Below are 14,021 nucleotides of genomic sequence, written 5' to 3' on the forward strand. Positions count from 1 at the left end.
TCTCAGTATTAAACATAAAAGAACAGGCCCATCCTTCACGCCCTACTGAGGTCACCAGTTGCCCCCCATGAGCGGCTCTCCGGCATGGCCATGGCCCCAGAAGCACAAGGACTTAATGCAGAAAACCAGCAGCTTGGAGCAGAAAAGCGAACACGGACTATGTGTTAAACCACGCCTTCATGCCTGCCCGGAGGGGAAAGGGTGCTGCTCCATTCACCCTCTGCTCTCTGGAAAGAAAAATGGCGGCCGCATGGGAGTCTTGTGGACAGCAGGTATGAGCCGGGGGTTGGGGGGGGCGACGAAAACCTCATGGGAAGGGGGGCATTCCGGCCCGTCCTTCACACCCTACCGAGGTCACCAGTTACCCCCCACGAGCGGCTCTCCGGCACGGCCACGGCCCCAGAGCACAGAAACCAATTTTTTAACTATCTGACTTTTAGTAGAAATACTTCCAGGGTTAGTTAGTAAAATAGCAGAAATCCAAAACCGCGCGGCCACTATTGCGGCCGCGTGACAACATTTAATTCTTGAACCCAGCTGTAGAAGGCAAATAATTTCACAACGCTTTTTCAGCATGTCTGAGGAAGGGGGGTAAACTCTAAATAATAATGGTGCATCTTTTATCGAAACAATGAATCTAGTCAAAGTAGATAGAGTATTAACTAGAACTCATCTGCCTCACAGGAATTGGGAGGGGTGGGAGGTGGGGTTTTATTGGGGTTCGTGGTAAAAAATAAGTATTGGTAAAGGGAAATGTGTTTGATATTTGCATGACTGAGACCAAAACCTGAAAGCTTTGTAACTTTTCCCACAGTGATTCAATAAATAAATAAATTATTTAAAAAAATAAAAAAATTTAAAAAATTAAAAAAGAACAACACCACCAAGTTCAAATGTATCCATGACTGAAATTGAGCAAATTAAAATTAATTTATCCTTTCCACCTTTATAATTCTCTCTTAGCAGCTGAACCGCCTTTTCCTTTGATGGTTCATCAGCATTTCACTATAGCACTGTCATCCAGTTGTTCATCTATTTGCTCAAGTGGGCACCAGTAACATCTCCATTGTGAGACTTGTTAATGTTTTGGCATATCGAATATGCCACAGGGAGCTTGCCAGGCTCTGCCGTGCAGACGGGATACTCTTGGTAGTTTGTCTGGCTCTCCGAGAGGGATAGAGGAATCAAACCCAGGTTGGCCGTGTGCAAGGTAAACGCCCTACCTGCTATGCTATCGGTCCAGCCCACATCAGCATTAAGCATCTTAAACATGCTATTGTTTTGTACATTCAAGTTACTGTCCTCATAAAGCTGAACTGGAGAAGAAACCAGAGGCAGGATTGGGGGGTAGACAGTAACTGTTTATGAGAATAGTAACTTCTCATAAACGTCTTGAGTTATGGCATAAAATATGAAGGCCTGCATTTGTTATATATTTGTTATCATCATTTGATTCATTTATTTATAGAGGGAAAGGCTAAAATTGTTCTAACATAATGATTGTTCAACAGAAGAAACACACACACACACCAACTGATATTAATTCAGAGATATGGACATTTAAAATATCCTGTTAGGATACAACTAAGCATTGATCAGTATACAAGAAATCCAGGATAAAACTAAATGCTTAATGCTAATTCAAACAGGAACAGATAAGAATATTGCTCTAAATTGCCAATCAAATAAATAAATAAATAAATTGCCAATCAGCCCTACGCACGTTTTATGAGGATGGTAACAGGCATCCTTGTACTACATAAAAACATTGAACCAAACATTTTGTCTAGCTGTGTTGGTTGCAGAGTGCGTAAAAGTCTCTAAACTGAACCCAGCAATTCTGGAGAGGAGCAAACCTAGGAACAGAACTCGGGGCTTCAAGCATATAAGCCTTGAGCTACAATGCTTTGAATTATCTCTTACTCCAAACCCTGCCTGGTAAGCAAACTCATGCAAATATATGCAAAATCTTTAGAGTCAGAAATTTTGTAAATCACATCCAAAGGTCAGTATATGATTGATCTTTTCTGAAGACAGAGAAGAATAAAGAAAAGCAGGAGGGATGGAAAAAAAGAAGGAATGTAAACATCATAAGAAAATACTGATTTATCTATAAAACCTGGAGTTTTGTTTTCTTTTAGGAGAAGTTCCTAAATAAATGTTCTACAAAATTGCCTTGCATGCAGCTGGCCTGTGTTCCATCCCCTCCGCTACATACAGTCCACGGAGCCACACCAGGAGTGATCCCTGAACACAGAGGCAGGAATAAGCCCTGAGAAACACCAGGTCCCTCAAACCAAAATGCTTTATTTTTTCTTTTTGTTTAATTCTTTTCCTTTTTAAAAAATTTTTATTAGTGAAACACCATGAGTTACAGTTGTAGACTTACAAACTTTGTGCTTGGGTTTCAGTTATACAATGATTGATTACCCATCCCTCCACTAGTGCCCATTCACCACCTCCAATGCTCCCACTATCCCTCCCATCCCCCCTCCCCACCAACCCACCCCACCCCTGTGGCAGGGCATTCCCTTTTCTTCTCTCTCTCCTTTTGGGTGCTGTGGTTTGCAAAAGAGGCATTCAGTGGCAATCGTGTTTGGTCTATAGTCTATTTCAGCATGTATCTCTCATCCTGGGAGGATCCTCCCAATACCCTTTACTTGGTGCTCCCCTCTCTATCTGAGTTGCCTTCTCCCCCAGTATGTTCGACTGGCCTCCAAGCCATAGAGTAAACCTCCTGGTAGTTATCTCGGCTATTCTTAGATGTTAGTCTCCCAGTCTGTTACTTTATATTCCCCAGATGAATGCAATCTTTCTATGTCTGTCCCTCTCTTTCTGACTCATTTCGCTTAGCATGATACTTTCCATGTAGTACCACTTGTATGTAAATTTCATAACTTCATCTTTTCTAACAGCTGCATAATATTCCATTGTGTACCAAAGTTTCTTTAACCAGTCATCTGTTCTCAGGCACTCGGGTTTTTTCCAGATTTTGGCTATTGTGAATAGTGCAGAAATGAACATAGAAGTGTAGATGTCATTTCAACTGTACTTTTTTGCCTCTCTGGGATATATTCCCAGGAGTGGTATTGCTGGGTCAAATGGGAGCTCAATTTCTAATTTTTTGAGAATCGTCCATACTGTTTTCCAAAAGGGCTGAACCAGTTGGCATTCCCACCAGCAGTGAAGGAGAGTCCCTTTCCCGCCACATCCACACCAACACTAGTTGCTTTTGTTCTTTTGGATGTGGGCCAGTCTCTGTGGTGTGAGATGATATCTCATTGTTGTTTTGATCTGCATCTCCCTGATGATTAGTGATGTAGAGCATTTTCTCATGTTCCTTTTAGCCATTTGGATTTTTTCTTTGGGAAAGTTTCTGTTCATCACCCCATTTTTTGATGGGGTTAAATGTTTTCTTCTTGTAGAGTTCAACCAGTGCTTTGTATATCCTTGACATCAACCCTTTATGGGTATTGGGTAAATATCATTTCCCATTCTGTAGATTATCTTTGTATTTTGGTTATTGTACCTATCTTTTGAGGTGCAGAAGCTTCTTTTTTTAAAATTTTTTTTATTAGTGAAACACCATGAGGTACAGTTGTAGATTTACAATTTTTTGTGCTTGGGTTTGATTATACAATGATCAGATACCCATCCCTCCACCAGTGCCCATTTTCCACCACCATGGATAATATCCCCCCCACCCCCATCCCCCCATCCCCCCACCCTCTGTGGCAGGGCAATCCCCTGTGTTCTCTCTCTCCTTTTGGGTGTTGTGGTCTGCAAAAGAGGCATTGAGTGGCAAACATGTTCAGTCCATAGTCCACTTTCGACATGCATCTCCCCTCCTGGGAGGATCCTCCAAACACCCTTTATTTGGTGTTCCCTTCTCTATCTGAGCTGCCCTTTCCTCTAGAATGCCCAACTGGCCACTAAGCTATGGAGTAATCCTCCTGGTGCTGATCTCAGCTATTCTTGGGTATTAATCTCATATTTTGTTACTTTATATCCCCCAGATGAATGCAATCTTTCTATGTCTATCCCTCTCTTTCTGACTCATTTCGCTTAGCATGATACTTTCCATGTTGTACCACTTGTATGTAAATTTCATGACTTCATCTTTTCTAAGAGCTACATAGTACTCCATTGTGTAGAAGTACCAAAGTTTCTTTAACCAGTCATCTGTTCTTGGGCATTCAGGTTTCTTCCAGTTTCTGGTTATTGTAAAGAGTGCTCCGAGGTGCAGAAGCTTCTTAATTTAAGATAGTCCCATTTGTTTATCTCTGTTTCCACTTGGTTGGTCAGTGCAGTGTCGTCTTTGAAGATACCATTAGTCTCAAAGTCCTGGAGAGTTTTGCCAACCTTGTCTTCAATGTATCTTATGGATTTTGGCCTGATGTTGAGATTTTTAATCCATTTTGATCTGACTTTTGTGCATGGTGTTAGGTCGAGGTCTAAACATTTTTTTTGCATGTGGTTGTCCAGTTATGCCAGCACCATTTGTTGAAGAGGCTTTCCTTGTTCCACTTCACATTTCTTGCTCCCTTATCAAAGATTAGATGTTCATACATTTGGGGTTGTGTGTACGGATATTTCCACTCTGTTCCATTGATCTGCGGCCCTGGCTTTGTTCCAGTACCATGCTGTTTAATTATTACCACTTTGTAGTAGAGTTTGAGGTTGGGGAGTGTAATGCCTCCCCATGTCTTTTTCCCAAGAATTGCTTTGGCTATTTGTGGGCGTTTGTTTTTCCATATGAATTTCAGGAATGCTTGATCTATTTCTTTGAAGAATTTCATGGTAATCCTTATAGGGATCGCATTGAATCTGTATAATGCTTTTGGGAGTATTGCCACTTTGACGATGTTGACTCTTCCTATCCATGAGCAGGGGATATGTTTCCATTTCCTCACGTCCTCTTATTTCATGGAGTAGCGTTTTGTAGTTTTCATTGTAGAGATCCTTTACCTCTTTAGTTAGGCTGATCCCAGGGTATTTGATTTTCTGGGGCACAATTGTGAATGGGATTATTTTTTTCATGTCACTTTCCTCTCTCATTATTTGCATATAGGAAAGCCATAGAATTTTGGGCATTGATTTTATAGCCTGTGACTTTAACTGTATAAGACTACTGTTTCTGGGAGTTTCTTGGCAGAGGATTTAAGATTCTCGAGATACAGGATCATATCATCTGTGAATAGTGAGAGCTTGATTTCTTCCTTTCCTATATGGATACCTTTAATGTCTTTTTCTTGCCTAATCGCTATTGCAAGTACTTCCAGTACTATGTTAAACAGCATTGGTGATAGCAGGCATCCCTGTCTTGTCCCTGATCTTAGAGGAAAGGACCTTAGTCTTTCCCCACTGAGGATAATGTTTTCCATGGGTTTGTCATAGATGGCTTTGACTACCTTGAGGAAAGTTCCTTCAAAACCCATTTTGATGAGAGTTTTCATCATAAACAGGTGCTGGATCTTGTCAAAAGATTTCTTTGCATCTATTGATATAATCATATGGTTCTTATCTTTACTTTTGTTGATATGATGGATTATGTTGATTCGTTTCCGAATGTTAAACCATCCTTGCATCCCCGGGATGAAACCCACTTGGTTGTGGTGTATGATCTTTTTGATGAGTTGTTGGATTCTATTTGCTAATATCTTGTTGAGTACCTTTGCATCTGTGTTCATCAGGGATATTGGCCTGTAGTTTTCTTTGTTGGTGGTGTCTTTGTTTGCTTTTGGTATTAGGGAGATATGTACCTCATAGAAACTATTTGGGAGAGTTCCTGCTTTTTCAATTTCCTGGAAAAGCTTGAGGAGAACTGGCAAAAGGTCTTCTTTGAATGTTTGGAAGAATTCACTAGTGAACCCTGGGCCTGGGATTTTGTTTTTGGGAAGACTTTTGATTACCACTTCAATTTCCTTGATATGAATGGATCTATTCAAGTATCCCAAGTCTTCCTGGTTCAATCTTGGGAGATTATAGGAATCCAGGAATTTGTCCATTTCTTCTAAGTTCTCTTGTTTCATGGCATACAGACTCTCAAAGTAGTCTCTGATGATCTTTTGGATTTCATTGGTTTCTGTTATAATGTCCCCTTTTTCATTTCTGATTTGGTTTATTAGGGTTCTCTCTCTTTCTTTCTTTGTGAGTCTTGCTAGTGGTTTATCAATCTTATTTATTTTCTCAAAGAACCAGCTCTTTGTTTCATTGACCTTTTGAATTGTTTTTTTGGTTTCCATGTCATTAATTTCTGCTCTAAGTTTTATTATTTCTTTCCTTTGGCCAATTTTGGGTTCTGTTTGTTGGTCTTTTTCTAAAATCTTGAGCTGTGTGGTTAGGTTATCTAGGTAGGCCCTTTCTTCTTTCCTTAGGAATGCTTGCAACGCTATAAATTTTCCTCTTAGCATGGCTTTAGCTGCGTCCCATAGGTTCTGGTAGCTCGTGTCTTCATTCTTGTTTCTTTACAGGTATCTTTCATCTTTGACTTTCTTCCTGATCCACTCATTGTTCAACATTGAGTTGTTTAACTTCCAGGTGTTTGATTTGTTTCTTGGTGTCTTTGATCTTTAATGCATCATGATCTGAAAAGATTGTTGATACAACTTCTATCTTCCTGATTTTATTGAGGTATGTTTTGTGGCCTAACACATGGTCTATTTTGGAGAATGTTCTATTTGTACTGGAGAAGAATGTGTATTCTTTCTTTTGGGGGTTTAAAGCCCTGTATAGGTCCATTAGCCCTCTCTCTCTTCTATTTCTTCCTTCAAAGTCAATGTTTCCTTTTTGAGTCTTGTTCTTGTTGATCAATCCAGAGATGATAAGGCGATGTTGAAGTCTCCAACTACTATTGTGTTACTATCAATGTCCTCCTTAAAATCTGCTAGCAGTTGTTTTAAGTATTTAGCTGATCCCTCATTAGGTGTGTGTACATTTAAGAGAGTGATTTCTTCCTGTTGTACGTATCCCTTGATAAATAGAAAATGGCCTTGGCTGTCCCTTCTAATCTTCTTCAACCTGAAATTTATGTAGTCGGATACTAGTATGGCCACCCCAGCTTTTTTGAGGGAGCTGTTTGCTTGCAGGATTGTTTTACATCCTTTAACTTTGAGTCTGTGTCTGCTCTGATTGTTCAGATGAGTTTCTTGTAGACAACAGAATGTTGGTTTCCGTTTCTGGATCCATTCTGCCACTCTGTGCCTCTTGATTGGTGCACTTAGACCATAGACATTAAGAGAGATTATTGTTGGGATTTTGTGCCATCTTTCTGTAGGGGTTGGTTGTGTTTCTAAGTGTTTTCCTTCTTATCTAACAGGAGCCCCTTTAACCCTTCTTTTAGATTTGGTTTTGAGTCTATGAAGTTCCTGAGCTGGTTTTTTTTTTTTCAACAGGAATGTTTTCCCTGTACTAGTTTCTTGGGAGCAAGCGTATAAACATACTCAAGTTTATGCCTATCCTGCCGTGCCCCCCTGCCCCCCTCTAGCTCCTGATCCTGTGTCTTTAGCTGACAAGCAGCATCCAGTGCATTCCCTGACCCGTCCACCTGCTCTGAAATGTCCACTGTTCTCCAGCCCTTTAGGACAAGCCTTCCCTGGAACCTGGCCAGAGAGCCAAAACCATCCTCAACAATCTCTTGCCTGTTCTAGTCACTTCTCCACATCCTTGCCACGGTGAACCTTCTGAGGCGCCAACCTGTTCACAGAACCTACCCACAGCTCCACGAGAGAAGCTGAGTCTTTCCCTGCAGTTGCCTTGAAGCTGATTTGTCTTTGGGTTTTCTCTTAAAATTTTTCTGGGCCCCAAACTGAGCAGAGAGAGTAAAGTGTTTGCCTTGCATATGGCTGACCCCAAGAGGTCCCTGGCACTGCACAGCCCCCCAGAGTACTGCCAGGAGTGATCCCCGGGCACAGAGCCCCAGGACACAGCTGGGTTCAAGCCTTCCTGCTACAAAATAAAGTGAGAAGATAAAATATCTTCTGGTGGTTTACAACAGTTAGTCCAACACCTGGACCCCTCCCAGACTCCCTCCAACCCTCCTTATATATGAGGTTTCTCTAGGGAATCCTGTTAGCTACTAAATGAAGGGTCTGTTGGGAAAATAAGACAGCAGAGTGCTGTCCCCACTTGTCAATGACCCCTTCCAGGACCTGTCCCCTTCATTGCTATAAGCCCACAGAGGGTAGACTGCTATAAGCCCACGGTGGGTAGACCGTGCACTGCTCTCAGCCCGTAGTGGGCAGACTATGTATTTAATCTGTCTGCTATTTCCTAGTGCCTCGAATACAACAGACACTTCTGACTCCAGCGTAAACCAACCACAACCACTTTCTAATGTATTTAAATCAGCATTGGTTTTCACTGTCATCCCTTTCCTTCATCCCAGAAACATTCTCCTAGCACTGTAGGCCTGAATTAAGGCCAACATTTAAATAAAAGGTGGCCACTGTGTCCTCTGCTGATGTCTGTGCAGACACGCTTTTATGACTCCTGGGAGTGGGAGTCTGCTGCGATTTACTCAATAACCTTCCAGAAGGCCTCTGTGTGGTTCATGGGACAGTTCTGCCAAGAGAACAGTCTGAGGCTCTCGGAGGTCCAGAGGAGGAGTAAAAGGATAAAGAAAGTGCCAGCGGTCACGAGGGTGACAGCGGCCAAAGACCCAAAGGTGGTTCCGGCAGCAAGGACAGGACTATTGATCACCAGCTCAATACCCCAGCCGGGTCACAAGCCATGGGGTGCCAGCACTGCTAATGCCGGGAAAATGTGATTGTTCTCTCCAGTACAGATAGATTTCTCTGCAGTGTAGGTCTACACATGCGCACGCGCACACACACACACACACACACACACACACACACACACACACACTCACACGGGCGTGCACTGATATACACACACATGCACACATACATGTGCACACACATGCACAGATAACACTCCTCTGTGACCTGGCCCTCACAGGCTGGCCTCACATGAGGTGAGTTGGGAACCTTTTCTCATTCCATCCTTTCGCAGGCAGACTCTCCTGTAACCTTCCGATATCACCAGCCACTCTCTTTTCTCCCCAGGGAGAGATCAGCAGTAGATTTTGTCCTCAGTGCCACAGCCAGTGCTGCCTTCCCTGCCCCCTCCTCCGCCCACACCCCCGCCAGGTGGCCGTCATCTCTTGTGACCTTGTCTCTGATACATGACACTTCCTTTGCCTCCTTTTCATTTTTTATTTTTCTTTTTTTTTTCCTTTATTTTTTACCCAATTGGGATCACTCCTGATAGTCCTCAGACAGGAAGCCATGAGGTACCAGATATAGAACCTGGGGCTCCCCCATGTAGGACATATGTTGTAGTCCTCTAAGACATAAACCTGACCCTCCATTGTTTTTATTAGGGATGGGGGTACCTAGGGGGTTGGTACTTGGGGCCACACCTAGCAGTGCTCAGGGTTTACTGGTTATGCACTCATATGGGGCTCAGAGGACTATGCATGGTACTGGGAAATCAAACCTTGTTGCATTATAATTCTAAGCATTTTATTTTATTTTATTTTATTGCTTTTTGGGTCATGCCCAGCTGATGCTCAGGGGTTACTCCTGGCTCTGCACTCAAGAATCACTCCTGGGGGTGCTTGGGGGACCATATGGGGTGCTGGGAATCAAACCCAGGTCGGCCGCATGCAAGGCAAACGCCCTACCCGCTGTGCTATTGCTCCCACCCCTCTAAGCATTTTAAGAAGTAACACTGGTTTGTCCTTTCTCCTCTGCCCCCCACAAGGAGCTTAGGTTTACTGAGTTACTCCCACCACAGTGCTCCTGAGGCACACCCCATTTCATCAGGCACTCCCAATCCTGTGTTTATTTAACCTCTCCTTTGTGCTTTTCTTGCCCCATCTGTTAATCACATAAATCCCCAAATCAGACCCTGTAACATGCAAGACAAATTCTTCTGAGGACTTTGGATTGCTTTTCTCTTTCCTTTATGTCCTTTGCATCGTTTACTTTAGAGCAATGTCCTTTTCATATAGTCACAGGAAGGCATTTAATGCTATGCTTTTGTAACATGGGAGTTAATTGATTCCAGATAATATTTACTCCTGGGCATCCATCACATTTACTTGACTCAATCCTCAGTTGCCCTTAGTTACTAACAACCCAAAAGAGGGTCCCAATGAGGGACAAGGATGGACCCAAGGCAAGCTATAAGCTACCCTGGCATTGAAAAGGGAAGGGCTTAGCACCATAAGAAGTATAATAAATTAAGAGCATGGTCATGAAACAACCACTGACGTGACCCAGAAAAGAAATGACTGAACAAGGACTCTGCTGGGGTTAAGAAACCTGGCTTGAGGACTGTGGTCTGGGTTACCTAGCAAGATGTCCCCAGGAAGAGCCAACTTTAAGCTTAATATATATCATACAAAATGACAAGAAATATTATTAAGAAGTAAATTCAAGGTGTTATTTAAATGGATTACCAGCAAGGAAAAGGAGAAAGCAACATGCCCTTAGATGGAATTTCACCCTTGGGCAGATCTCCTAGCAGGAATCCAGAATGCTGAGCCCCTAGATGAGATTCTGTCCTTGGGTGAACCTCCAGAAGAACTTCCCCAGAAGGAAGGGTTTTAGACCTGTTCATTGTCTATGATAATGTTCATCCACACCTTTGGGCAATTGCTACCCCCAACCCTTCACAATTTCTTTATAACTAACACTGAGAGACTTGAATTAAACAGCCACTGATTACCAACCAACCTGTGGCCCCCATTCCTTTATTTGTCCATCTACCTGCTGGGGGGTTAGTAATTGGCCTCGAATACACCAGAGGACCCTCAGGTCACTTAGGGACGGTGACCCCCAGAACAGTGACAAAACCCCAGTGGACTGTATGCAAGGCAAATGCCTTGGCCCCTGAACTATCTCTCCCACTGTTTCCCTTGATTTCTCCGTAAGTCCCTTACTTCCATCTGTCATTCCTCCGAATGAGCACTGCATTTTTGCAGACAACAGCAGTCACCAACAGAGGAAACTTACAAGTACAAAAAACATCCCACAGCAGTGCACACTGGAAAGATGCACATATCCCACTTTTATTCAAGATCAACCATCAACAGGAAGGGTCAGGTGGACACCCCTGCCTCTGCCACTTCTGGACACCAGCCATTCAGATACATACCAGCTGCAATAAACATGCATCCTGGTGATAAGAGAGCCATACAAATTCCAATTATCACCTCCTTTTTCTACGGCACTTCTGAGGCTTGAAGTCAGAACTTCCCATTTCTAAATCCCTCTGAGTGCAAGATTTATCCCCAGCTTCAGATTTTGATCACTCAGTAGGCCATATGGCAATGTTCTAACCAGATTTTGTCAAGTTTTACTAAAAACATAGGTCATGCTCTACTTAGTTGCCTAATAAATGTATCAGGACAATTTAATTTTAGTCTAAAAAAGGAATCATCAATAAGAGTAAACGCAACTTCCATTAACCACTGACATTTTAAAATGTCAGTGAAAAATGTTCTATTTTAATAACATTCCATCTTAACAGCTCCGGGGATGTTAAAAATCATCCCTGATGGTGTTTGTTTCCCTTAGTCCTGGAGTCCAATGTAGTTCCATCATTCTCATCCTACTTTAAAATAAGAAAAGATCAATTTTTCTATACTAGAAAATTAGCTTCCAGATACTAGACCTCAATGGGAAGCAAAGCAGAGAAATGTTAAGACCTTCACACACCACCCACCTTCTGTGTTCACAGCCAACAATCCCATACAGCTCTTCCTTCTTCAGTTTGTCTTGTATTTATCTTCTTGAGTGAGCAGGGAGGGTAGGTGAACACTTTTCTGAGGGGGCAGGAGTGTGGCCACACCTGTTGATGCTCAGGGCTTACTCTTGACTCTGTGCTCAGGAAGAGGTTCTAGGGACTCTGTGTGATGCCGGGAATTGAACAGGGCTGGACTGCAGGTAAGATAAGAACCTTAGCTCTGCCCTATCTCTCCAGCCCAAGGGCGGTGGGGTAGGGAATAATATTTAAGACACTGAGAGCCACCTCCATCTTCAGAGCTGATTTCAAGTTTATGACCACTTGGCGTTCTGTGGGTACTGCCTGGCCTCTCATCCGTCCTACAGAGATTGCCACAGAAGACATATAGGACTCCCCCAGAGATGCAGATGCTTGCTGCTGTGGATGCCACGAGTCCCGTTGGTGCAGAGCTTAGCCATGCCAACTGACTGTCTTTTACCTACAGTCTCATTACTGCCAGCCACTGCCCTGCTGGCTTCTGCCCTTGAAATGCTACAAAAGGTTTTTGGTGACTTAGAGATACCACATGTAAGGTGACATTCCTTTCTTTCTAGCCAGGCAAGGTTAAGTGGCAAAGTAGAGCGCTCTCTCTCTCTCTCTCTCTCTCTCTCTTTCTCTCTCTCTCTCTCTCTCTCTCTGTCTCTCTCTCTCTCCCTCTCTCCCTCACACCCCCCCCCCCATGACCAAAGGTTCTTTTCCTTTCCGTCTCTTGCTATTACTGAAAATATTAGAGAAATGGCCTGGAAAAATCTCTCAGGAAATGTAAGCTCTGATTATTTCCCCTTTGCCTTCACTCCTTTTGTCTTCTAGCAGGAGATAGTCCCAAACTGTCTATAATACCCATCCTACAGCATATATTCCTTTGTTTCATTTTTACCTATTATTTACTTTGGTTGTTGGGCAGGGCACCAGGCAGGGCATAAGAACTACTCCCCAATTTGTGCTCTAGGTGGTGTCAGGAATTGAACCCTGAGCCTCATACATGCAAATCCAATGCTCAATCACAGAACCACATAGGTTAAAATATATATGTTGTAGCACAGAAGAGATAATACAGCTGTAAAGGCACTTGCCTTACATAGAGCTGTGGCCATGACAATGGATTAAATCACTGTTTATGGTTCCCCTAACACTGCCAGGAGTGTCTCCTGAGCAGCCTATATGCGGTCCCCTCCCACAAAATATATACATGTATTTTTTTTAAAAATAGCACATTGAAATATCAGGAAGTAAAGTAGTAAGACAGACATTATGAAAACTTAAAGTAGAAAATAAAATTTTGAGAACTAGCATTGGAATATAATTATAAATATCCATATTTATATATATTTACATATATTCATGGGCTGGAGCCATAGCACAGCAGTAGGATGTTTGCCTTGTGCGCAGCCAGCCTGACCAAGCCGGGTTCAATTCCTCCACCCCTCACGGAGAGCCCAGCAAGCTACCAAGAGTATCTCGCCCGCAAGGCAAAGCCTGGCAAGCTACCCGTGATGTATTCAATATGCCATACACAGTAACAACAAGTCTCAAAATGTAGACGTTACTGGGCCCGCTCGAGCAAATCGATGAACAACGGGAGGACAGTGACAGTGACATATATTCACACACACTATACCTTCAAGAAACATAACTCCAAAGCTGAATTTTCTACTTAAAATTAGAGGGGGAAACCCATCCAGTCCAGTTCCACTGGACTAATAGCTGCACCCTCTCAGAACAGTATTCTATTTTTCTTTTTTTTTTTTAATACCACAGAGGCATTTTTTAGCCAAATTTACTGCTCTGCTAGGTCAAATTCTTGACCTATCCCACGATAGTTGAGCTCAAAGGAAAAGGGGAGAAAATAAAAAGCCTTTGAACCTTCAAAGCTTTAGTCTATACATTTAACTCCTATCTTGCCTGAATGTGTTTTTATCCCAGAACCTTCTATGAACACGCATGAGATTTCCCCAAGAAATAAACTGCTCTGTGAGGATCCAGGGTATGACACAGACTCCTGCTGGATTTCAGTGACCCAGGCTGACAGAAGGGGTTACATGCGAGGATGATGACGGAGCCTCTGGTGTCCCGATGCTCTGACTCCACTGTGAGTCTATAAGACACACAAACACACACTATCTCCAGACTAGTTCTTAAAGTCTAAGTGAGACTCATCCTCTAAATGCTGTTTGACTTTCACTACCATGATGCCCAGACCTCCAGAGACCAAGGAAGGAACCCAG

The 14,021-nt window shown here is 42.8% G+C and overlaps 1 protein-coding gene across 21 annotated transcripts in view; it reads right to left on the reverse strand.

The window, feature by feature from the left end:
* ANK2 (ankyrin 2) overlaps positions 1 to 14,021 on the reverse strand; it is a 494,244-nt gene that overhangs the window by 231,903 nt on the left and 248,320 nt on the right. The window lies entirely within an intron of this gene.

The sequence above is a fragment of the Sorex fumeus genome, unplaced genomic scaffold (genome assembly GCF_029834395.1).
Source record: "Sorex fumeus unplaced genomic scaffold, SorFum_2.1 ptg000033l, whole genome shotgun sequence".
Lineage (NCBI taxonomy): Eukaryota > Metazoa > Chordata > Mammalia > Eulipotyphla > Soricidae > Sorex > Sorex fumeus.